A 9,882-nucleotide genomic window follows, 5' to 3' on the forward strand; every position below is an offset into this window, starting at 1 on the left:
AGGTGGCTGAACTGTTCAATACAAGAATTACAGTCTCTGGCGCAGATGGGGCAGACAGTGGTCGAAGGAAAGGGTGGATGGGACTCGTTTGCCGCACGCTCCTTCCGCTGCCTGCGCTTGGTTGCTACCCAGTGATTGGTGGCCCAGGCCCACGTGAGTCCAGCATTTCCATACGTACAGATAAGTCATCTCCCTGTACGCTGTGCCTCCGTGACCGCCCGGTATTTTCGCAACATTTTTTAGGGTCGGAGGCGTTCGTCCGAAGGAAGCCTCCGACCGCAATTTCCTCCCCCCCACCCCCCCGCCCTGCCAATAAAGGATATAAAGGATCATGTGACAAGGTCAAATGACAAGTTGCTGTAGAGCCATCTTGTGTTTGTGATGTCATGAAGAATATATCACAAGATGAACGAGAGCCGCTGACTTTGCCCATCCCACTATTCTGGTGTTGAACCTGTGGTTTTTCAATTAAGGATCAAGGCTGAAAGTTAATTAAAATGATCGATTTTTGTTCGGTAAGTGTATTAAAGGTTATGGAACCAAACCGGGTAGATGGAGTTGAGATACAGATCAGCCATGATCGAACTGAATAGCGGAAAAGGCTTGAAATACTGAATGGCCACCTCCTCTTCCTAAGTTCCTCAATGTATCTAATCCTAACAAACATGTGTCTGGTTATCCAAAGTGTTAATGGGGTAAAGGAATGCACCCAAGGTATTGCGTTAGAGGCATTGAGTACAAAAACTAGGAAGCTATGCTAGACCTATATAATACACTAGTTAAGCCCCAGCTAGAGTATTGTGTCCAATTCTGGACACCACACTTTAGGATGCACCTGAAGGCTTTGGAGAGGGTACAGAAGAGATTTTCCAGAATGGTTCCATGGTTGAGGGATTACAGTTACATGGATGGACTGGAGAAGCTGTGCAGAGAAGGCTTGGAGGAGATTTGAGAGGTGTTTAAATTCATGAAGGGTTTAAGTAGAGTCATTAAGGTGATTGGCAAAAGAACCAGAGGCGACATGAGGAAAAACCTTTTTACGCAACGAGTGGTTAGTATTTGGAATGCATTGCTTGGTAGGGTGGTGGATACATAAGAACATAAGAAATAGGAGCAGGAGTCGGCCATTTGGCCCCCTCGAGCCTGCTCCACCATTTAATAAGATCATGGCTGATACAAATTCAATACTTGCCTTCAAAAAGGAATTGGATAAATACTTGAAGGAGAAACATTTAAAGGATTTGGGGAAAGAGTGGGGGGAGTGGGACTAACTGGATCGCTCTTCGAAAGAGTCGGGACATTCGATGGGCTGAATGGCCTCCTTCTGTTCTATTTTATGATTTATTTTATGATTCTAGGTTGGTGAAGTCAGATACCTACCATGCTCTCAGACAGAAGGTTACTTATTGTTTTACAAAGAATAGAACATCTGAAAGATTCAACAGCATTGATAAATTTTGAGTTCATGTATTAAGATGTTAACAGCAGTCTTTATTAGGTCACTGTCTTGTGACCCACTGCAGGATATTTATTGAGCTGTCTGTATCACACACCCAGCAATGTCTTGTCCGATATATCATCATAGGCAGTTCCTCGAAATCGAGGAAGACTTGCTTCCACTCTAAAATCCACGGCACGGCTTTGGACAACATGGACCATTTTAGAAACATAGAAACATAGAATATAGGTGCAGGAGTAGGCCATTCGGCCTTTCTAGCTTGCACCGCCATTCAATGAGTTCATGGCTGAACATGCAAATTCAGTACCCCCTTCCTGCTTTCTCACCATACCCCTTGATTCCCCCTAATTTTCCAAACCTCAGGAGCTTACCAAGGGCAGACATCAACGACGAGGTCCGACACTGCCTCCATTGTGCCAGCGCAGCCTTCGATCGCCTGAGGAAGAGAGTGTTTAAAGACTAAGACCTCAAATCTGGCACCAAGCTTATGGTCTCAGGGCAGTAGTGATATCTGCCCTCCTATATGGCTTAGAGACATGGACCATATACAGTAGACATCTCAACGCTCTGGAGAAGTACCACTAGCACTGTCTCCGCAAGATCCTGTCAATCCGATATATATAATCACACATAGCCCTGTGTTTTTTTTTTATATTTTACATTTTACTGCATACATAATGTGTCCATTTACTTATATTACAATTTTATTTTTATAAAAGTGAATTGATTTCTCCGGCTCCGTCTCTCGCCACAATCTGCTCACGATGCTGTTGCTTCCACTATCTCTGCTTGACCTTTGTGTTCTGCAACCAATTTTTGGGATCTCTGCCTTAATCGACCCCACACAGAGTAAAGGGTCTTCAGGCGAAGGGGCAGAGAGATGCCCTGGAATCGACGCGCCAGCCCGGACTGGGTTGCGTTCAGGTTATGGGCAGCAGTGATCTCGTACTGCGAGCAGACGCTGGTCCTGGAAATGTGTGTCCCGTTGCTGACATCTACAAATTCACCGCACCTGTACAGCTTCACGAGCTGATTGGGATGGAGGGAAGCCTGCTCCTCAATCGCAACCAGCTTTTGTTTATTCTCCTGAAACATTTCCACTGCGACCTTGGGTGCCACCTCCAACGATTCAAAGGGCAAGTCTTTATGAATGAGCCGGTGAGCCTCTTTAGTGAGTGAGTGCAAGTTCTCACAGAGGGTGTCCAGTCATCTAGCCGTCCATCCAGTACCACATCGTAACAAAAAGCTCCAGAAATTACTGGTACTTCAGATGCTCTGACCAGCTCAACGCTGTACTCATCTTTAAACACTGTTTCAAGGACCTGGCCCATCATCATCACGCAGGACCACCAATAAGCCATATTAACTTCTTCTGGGTCCTCATCCTTGAAAGTGAGGAACTGGATGTCACAGGATTTGTTGAAGGGTTTATACATATCCCAGATTTCCCCATCCACAAGCGCAAGTATGGAACGGATTACACAATATTCACTGATATGCATGGCATAGTTATAGGGAGTTGACAGGTCCTTGTTCATGATGAACACCGCACCAGGAGCGGGCTTTCCTGTGTGTTGAACTTCGATTTTCTCAATCCACGGGACCAAGGTTCGCTGCCTGGCTTTCTCCTCATCAAACAGCTCGCTGCGCTTCCGAAGCAGCTCCGTCCTCGCCAGGCACGAGTCTGCAGACGTCGAAAGAAATCTGCCATATGGACCCAAAACCGGACGAAGGCAGCGAGCAGCCATGGCGACCGGGGGAGGGGCCGAGTGAGCGACGCACCGACTGACCCACGGCAAAACAATCAACGGGCCGCAGAGACAGGTCGCTGGCTGTGCCTCGGGCTCGCTTCTCTCACACACCCCGCGCTCCGGCCGACCCGCCGCACATCTCACGTTCGGCCTCAGTGTTACCAGAAATACACAACAGCCATTCCCTGGGGCTGATTTTCATCTACTGACCTCCCATTTCTCCTCTTGAAAAACAAGCATCTGGTTGTTGAAAATCAGGCAGAGTATGGGGAGGCTGGGAGGGAGGGAGGGTGTGGGGGGTTACCTTTGTAATGTATTTGCTTCATGGGTTCTTTGCTCAAGAATTCATAGCGACACATTGCTATTAAGAACCAGTTGGTTTATTAGCAAAATGTTTAACAATCACATTACCAGTTCATCCACCAGGCTCACAACCACCTGCCTCATCGTGGATCCCCCGAACCCAACTGGTTGGGGTTTTATTGAGTCTTGTGAACATCACATGATTGGCTAAGCCACTCACAACTCAACAGCTCTACAACTATTTTAATTAACAGATAATGCCGAGTGCTCCCTTATTACAAGGACACTGGAACCCACAAATTAACAAATAAACTTTAAAGGAACCGTAACAGATCAAATTAAAATTTGATTGCCGGGGGTGATGATGCACTCCAGTCCCTCCGGTGCCCACCTCTCGCGGAAGGCCACGAGCATACCAGTGGACACTGCGTGCTCCATCTCCAGGGACACCCTGGCTCGGATGTAACCGCGGAAGAGAGGCAGGCAGTTGGGCTGAACGACCCTCTCGACCGCCCGCTGCCTGGACCAGTTGATAGCCACCTTGGCCAAACCCAGGAGCAGTCCTACGAGGAGGCCTTCCGACCTACCCGCTCCCCTCCGCACAGGGTGCCCAAAGATCAGGAGTGTGGGACTGAAGTGCAATCAAAATTTGAGGAGCAGCCCCTTCAAATAATGGAACAGGGGCTGCAACCTCGCACACTCAATAAAAACATGGAACACGGACTCCTCTAGACTGCAGAAATTACAGGCGGCCTGGGAGCCCGTGAACTGACTTGAAAACATATTGCACGGGACTGCTCCGTGCAACACCCTCCAGGCCTAGTCCCCAATAAATAGTGGGAGGACTCCCGTGCAGAGAGCACTACATTGGGGGCCCCCGCCTCCTCCGAATGGCAAGATGGTGCGCCATGGTGTGTCCCTCGGCAGACGAGGATTACAAGGTAGAGAGTGTGCAAGAGCAGCCCGAACAGGAAATGCCTCCGTGCAGAACTGAAGGGCACGGAGGGGATTTCCTGGAGGAGGCTCAAGTTGTGAGGCGCCGGCTCCTGAGGGAGGTTTTGGGTCTTGGCATCGATGAGGAATTCCGTCCGGACGGGGGTCAGTTCGGAAGGGATCGCCCCACATTCTTGAGCCTCCTCGACACACCTAACGGAGTCAGGGCCCAATGCTGATTTTAGCCACTCGATGGCATTGGCCGCGCGCCGGACGTCAGCCCAGTTTAGGCGCCATGCCAGCATGTCTGGCGCCATCCAGCCCGCTCCTCTGCCATCGAGCAGGTCCCTGACCCTGGTCACCTTGCCAAACACAGCCCTCTCGTCCGCCTGCCACCTAAAACCTTGTCGTGGAGGTACGGATTCCTGAGCAGCAGTTCCCAAAGGACAGCCGCCACTCCAGACAGAGAACTGCACTTGGTGGTGACTCTGTTCTAGACTCTGATGAGTTCCTGGTAAAAGACAGGCAGCCCCTTCATGGTGGTCCTGACACCCCCCAGGCTCACAAACAGGAGCTGCGTGTCATAATTGAGGCACTACTGCTAGCGGAAGAAGTATGTCATCAGCGCACACCACCTAGGAGGGGGCTCGACGTACAGGTATCTCTACAGGATCTGAAGACGGAAAGTCGCAAGCTGGGTGCTGATGCACACCAACACCTGACCGCCCTCCCTAAGCGGGAGACTCAAAACCGCAGCAGAGACCCAGTGCTTCCTGTTGTTCCAGAAGAAGTCCACCAGCTTCTTCTGTATCTTGATGACAAACGCAGGTGGGGGGGGGTCAAAGTGACCAGCCAGTACCACAGCATAGCGACCACTAGCTGGTTTATGACTAGCGCTCGACCCCTGTAGGACAGCACTCGGAGCAGTCCTGTCCAGCGCCCAAGGTGAGCGGCGACCTTGGCCTCCAGCTCTTGCCAGTTCACCAGCCAGGCTTCCTCGTCGGGGCTAAGGTAGACTCCCACATAGAAGACATGGGTCATGCTCTAGGCAAAAGGCATGAGCTCCTCCGGCAGGGAGTCCAGCCGCCACTGACCCACCAGGAGTCCGGAACATTTCTCCCAGTTGATCCTGGTGGAAGATGTAGCTGAGTAAATCTCCTGGCACTCACGCATCCTCCGCAGGTCAACGGGATCCTCGACCGTGAGGAGCACGTCATCGGCGTAAGCCGAGAGGACGACCTCCATGCCCGGCCCTTGAGGAGCCAGTCCCATCAACCTCTTCCGCAAGAGGCGCAGGAAAGTCTCCACGCATAAGGCATATGACTGGCCGGACATGGGGCATCCCTAGCGCACCCCTCTCCCAAAGCGAAGGGGTGCCGTCAAAGACCCGTTAACCTTAATCAGACATTCCGCGGCGGCATACAAAAGTCGGATCCGGGCGACAAATTGTCCCGTCAACAGCTCGCTCACAGGTGCATACATTACAACCTTGACCAGCCCCTGGATGCCCAAGGCCCTCCTGCTGCCGTTTCCAGGTGGACCTATAAACGGGTGCACAGCATGCCCATCTGTTTGAACAGGAAGGTGCCTACATCATACACACTGGGATCCAGTGCCAGTTATAGAACTTGCTGGCTAGAAATGGACATCGTGCATGCCCTGCCGCGCCCCCCCAACTCCCCTCCCCACCCCAGGAGTCCTGACTGCGAACGGCCTAACCGCCAGGCCTTAAAGGGACCCGCTGGAGGCTGCTCCACAATAGGCCAGAAAACCACTGGGGGAGCGTTTTACTGAGATCACAGGACCACTCCTCTTCTGGCTCCACAAAAATATTGTGGACCACTGTCGGCCCACCCCACACACGCCCCTCCCCCATCCCTCACTCCCGACCTGCCCATCACCCGTTTGGTGCCGGTAATTCGCCAGCTGCGTTGGAATGAGGCCTAAACCTGAAAGTGGTTTTGGGGGCTTGCGACACCAGAATCGGGCTGGCGGTGCAGTTGTTCCATGGGCTTTGTGCCCGTGTTGCGGGAGTCTAAAACTCCCCCATGTGTTGCCTGGTACACACCCACCTTGTGGCTTTGTTATCTGATACAGGTCACGCTTCTAACTGTAGGCCGGGTTCAACTCCTTCCAACCCCGATGTAAACAGGGCGATCCCGGTCGGCAATGACTTGCACAATGGCTGCTGTCATCTTGGGTAGTGTCCTGAGATAGGTGACCAGAACATGTGCCTGGTTCAACTGAGAGGTCACTTGTATAACGCAGATCAGGGGCCTATAATGTACACGTTACCTCGACTGCAATTTTGAGGCAGTGAGTGGCCTAACCAGCGGTCCTTAAAGGAGGCCGCTCAGAAAGGGCCCAGGAAACAGCTAGTGTTTTGGGTGGGCCCAAGAGGAGGAGGAATGTTCCTCCTGGGCCCACAAAATATACTCCAGTCTGCTACCAGTCTGTCCAATGGAATCGTCTCCCCCCACCCCCCTCCCTGCCACTGCCCTCCTCCCCACCCCCCTCCTCTTCCCCGCCCTCCCCTCCTCCCCGCCCCCCTCCTCCCCAACACCCTCTCCTCCTCCCCATCACCCCCCTCCTCCCCAACACCCCCGTCCTTCCCACCACCCCCTCCTCCCTGACAGCCCCCCTCCTCCCCCTCCCCACAACTCCCCCTCCTCCCCACCCCCCTCCCCAATACCCCCCTCCTCCCCACCACTCCCCCCTCCCCAATACCCCCCTTCTCCCCACCCCCCCCACCTCCTCCCCAATGCCCCCCTCCCCCCCACCCCCAGACTTTGACTGTCACCTGGCTCAAGGGGAATCCAACAGCCAGTCCTCCCATAGCCAGCGAGCTGCCAATGAGCATCGACTTGCAGCTCAGGATCTCCGTGAGGCCCAGGCCTCAAAATGGCTGAGGCCTCAGGCCGGCTAGAATGAGCAGGGAGCACCTTATATGTTTTCTGAGATAGACAATCCTAACATTTCTATTATCAAATTATATATAGAAGAAAGAAAAGAATGATTTTCATTTCTATAGCGTCTATGACAACCTCAGGATGTTCCAAAGCACTTTACAGTCGTTGTTGCGCAGGAAAAACAGCAGCCAAATTGTGCACATCAAGTTCCCACAAACAGCGATGTGGTACTGATCAGATAATCTGTTTTAGTGATGTTGGTTGAGGGATAAATATTGGCCCCGGGACACCCCTGCTCTTCTTTGAAATAGTGCCATGGAATCTTTTACGTCCACCTGAGAGAGCAGGTTTAAATTCTCATCCGAAAGATGAAATAACATCCTTTTACAACAACAACAACAACAACAGCAGCTTGCATTTATATAGCACCTTTAACATAGGGAAACGTCCCAAGGTGCTTCACTGGAGTATTATGCCGATTTGTTGCATTCTACACTGTGGTATATCGCTTTTCCTTTTCCTCAACGACTATCTGTCCCAGGGACTGTGGTTCTCATATTGGACTGTTCAGCCACCTAAGGACTCATGTTTAGAATGGAAGCAAGTCTTCCTCGATTCCGAGGGACTGCCTAAGATGATATCGCTCATTATCCAATATATACTAACCTTACATCCCTGTTATTCAACAAATAACAAATCCTAACTACATGTTAACACACTCCCAGGTGTATTATCCATTCAATACAACCCTCCAATTTGATATATAATCCTATTTCTACCTGTGCAATTCTGAATGTAACTAGATGCCTGTAATAATGTTTTTTTTTGAATGAGATCTGTATCCGCAAGCGAGACAACCTGGTTATTTTTTTCCAAACTATAAACTCTTTGGTTGAATCCAGCCTCAGGCTCCCACCGGAGCAGGGGTTTGTCAGCCTCGTGTTGCTGGAGAGCTGGGGAGAGCCAGTCCTGTGGTTTGTTGCTCCCGTCTCTTTCTTTACCAGTATCTATCGGTTCATTGGAAAGCCGTGGGTTAATGTCAAGTCCTGTTACAGTGATGCAGAGCGGGAGGCAGCAGTCAGGGCCCTTGATCTTACAGAACGACAGAGGTGGTGCCAGTCAGCCCTACACACCGGAGCAGACCAAATATCAATCATGAGACCATCCCACTTCCCTTTCATGGAGTCTCAATTAGTGGATGACATCACCGAGGCTCCACATCTCTTTCTCCTGCTTGGAATTCCGCTTAATTGATCTGAACATACTGAGGGCCGGTGGGCACTAATAACCCATCAAGTCGTTAGGATCCTCCTAATTACAAGGCCCATAATGGGACGAGTTGGTCCTTGAAACACACGGGCGGTCAGGGCGGTGCAAACCTGCTGGCATTTGGCCCCCCAACAGATGGCCCAGGAACAAAAGGGAACTTTCCCTCGGGTTACCCATCCTTCCTCCTTTTATATGAATGAAAGTTTACGACAGTAAGGCTCTGACATTCGCCATTCAGCAAGTGGAGGCAGGAATGTGTGAATGTAGCTTTTAATTAGACGGAGGCCCCTATGGGTCAGCTGACCAGTCATTATGTTTGCTTATAGTGACCTCTTGTTTTAATGCTGGAAAGGAAAGCATCTCTTTGTCTCTTCTGACCTGTCCCTTTCCCCCTGCAGTGTTGCACGGTGGGAGATTAAGTCTTGGCTAAAAGATAGAAGAGTGAGACTGGGGAGAGACAGTTTAATTAGGTATTCCGAGTAATATTTCTAAAGGGGTCACCTCACCCTTGGATTAAAGCGGCCTGAGCAATTCATTATCGAAAGCAAACAGCGACTTAACATTTCTTTCCGCAGCACTGGAACATGACATGTCGCCAACCTCAATGTCACCGAATGTGGCGGCATGTCACCATCACCAAAGGCCTCTCTGTGTCGGAATGTTTCCGAAATAGCGTCGAGAAAATGGCAACTAGACAACTGCTGCCTTGGACTGTGGCTCGGTGAGTAGTACTCTCGCCTCCTGAGTCAGAGAGGTTGTGGATTCAAGCCCCACTGCAGGACTTGAAGCTCAGCTAGACACTCCAGTGCAGCGCCGACAGAATGCAACACTGTCGGAGGGGCCGTCTTTCGGATGAGATGTGGAACCGAGGTCCCGTCTGCTCTCTCAGGTGGACGTAAAAGATGCCACAGCACTATTCCGAAGGTCAGGGAAGTTCGCCCCAGTGCCCTGGCCAATATTTCTCCCTCAACCAACATCACTTAAAAAGACAAATGATCCGGTCATTATCTCATTGCTGTTTGTGGCAGCTTGCTGTGTACAAATTGGCTACCGCCTTTTGTACATTACAACAGTGATTACATTTCAAAAGTACCTCATTGGCTGTTAAGCGCTTTGGGACGTCCTGAGGTTGTGAAAAGCACGATATAAATGCAAGTCTGTCTTTATTGCAGAGACTGAGAGTGTATCAAGAATGACTTGCATTCCTGCAATTCCAGTAATTCCAGCAGGACCATGTACTCATAGGGTGCATTCATCT

The 9,882-nt window shown here is 50.8% G+C and overlaps 1 pseudogene; it reads right to left on the bottom strand.

Annotated features, from left to right (window-relative positions):
- Positions 1 to 2,214: 2,214 nt before the first annotated feature.
- Positions 2,215 to 3,207, bottom strand: LOC139234741 (large ribosomal subunit protein mL39 pseudogene; annotated as a pseudogene).
- Between the last annotated feature and the right edge of the window lie 6,675 nt (positions 3,208 to 9,882).

Source organism: Pristiophorus japonicus, chromosome 22 (genome assembly GCF_044704955.1).
Source record: "Pristiophorus japonicus isolate sPriJap1 chromosome 22, sPriJap1.hap1, whole genome shotgun sequence".
NCBI lineage: Eukaryota > Metazoa > Chordata > Chondrichthyes > Pristiophoridae > Pristiophorus > Pristiophorus japonicus.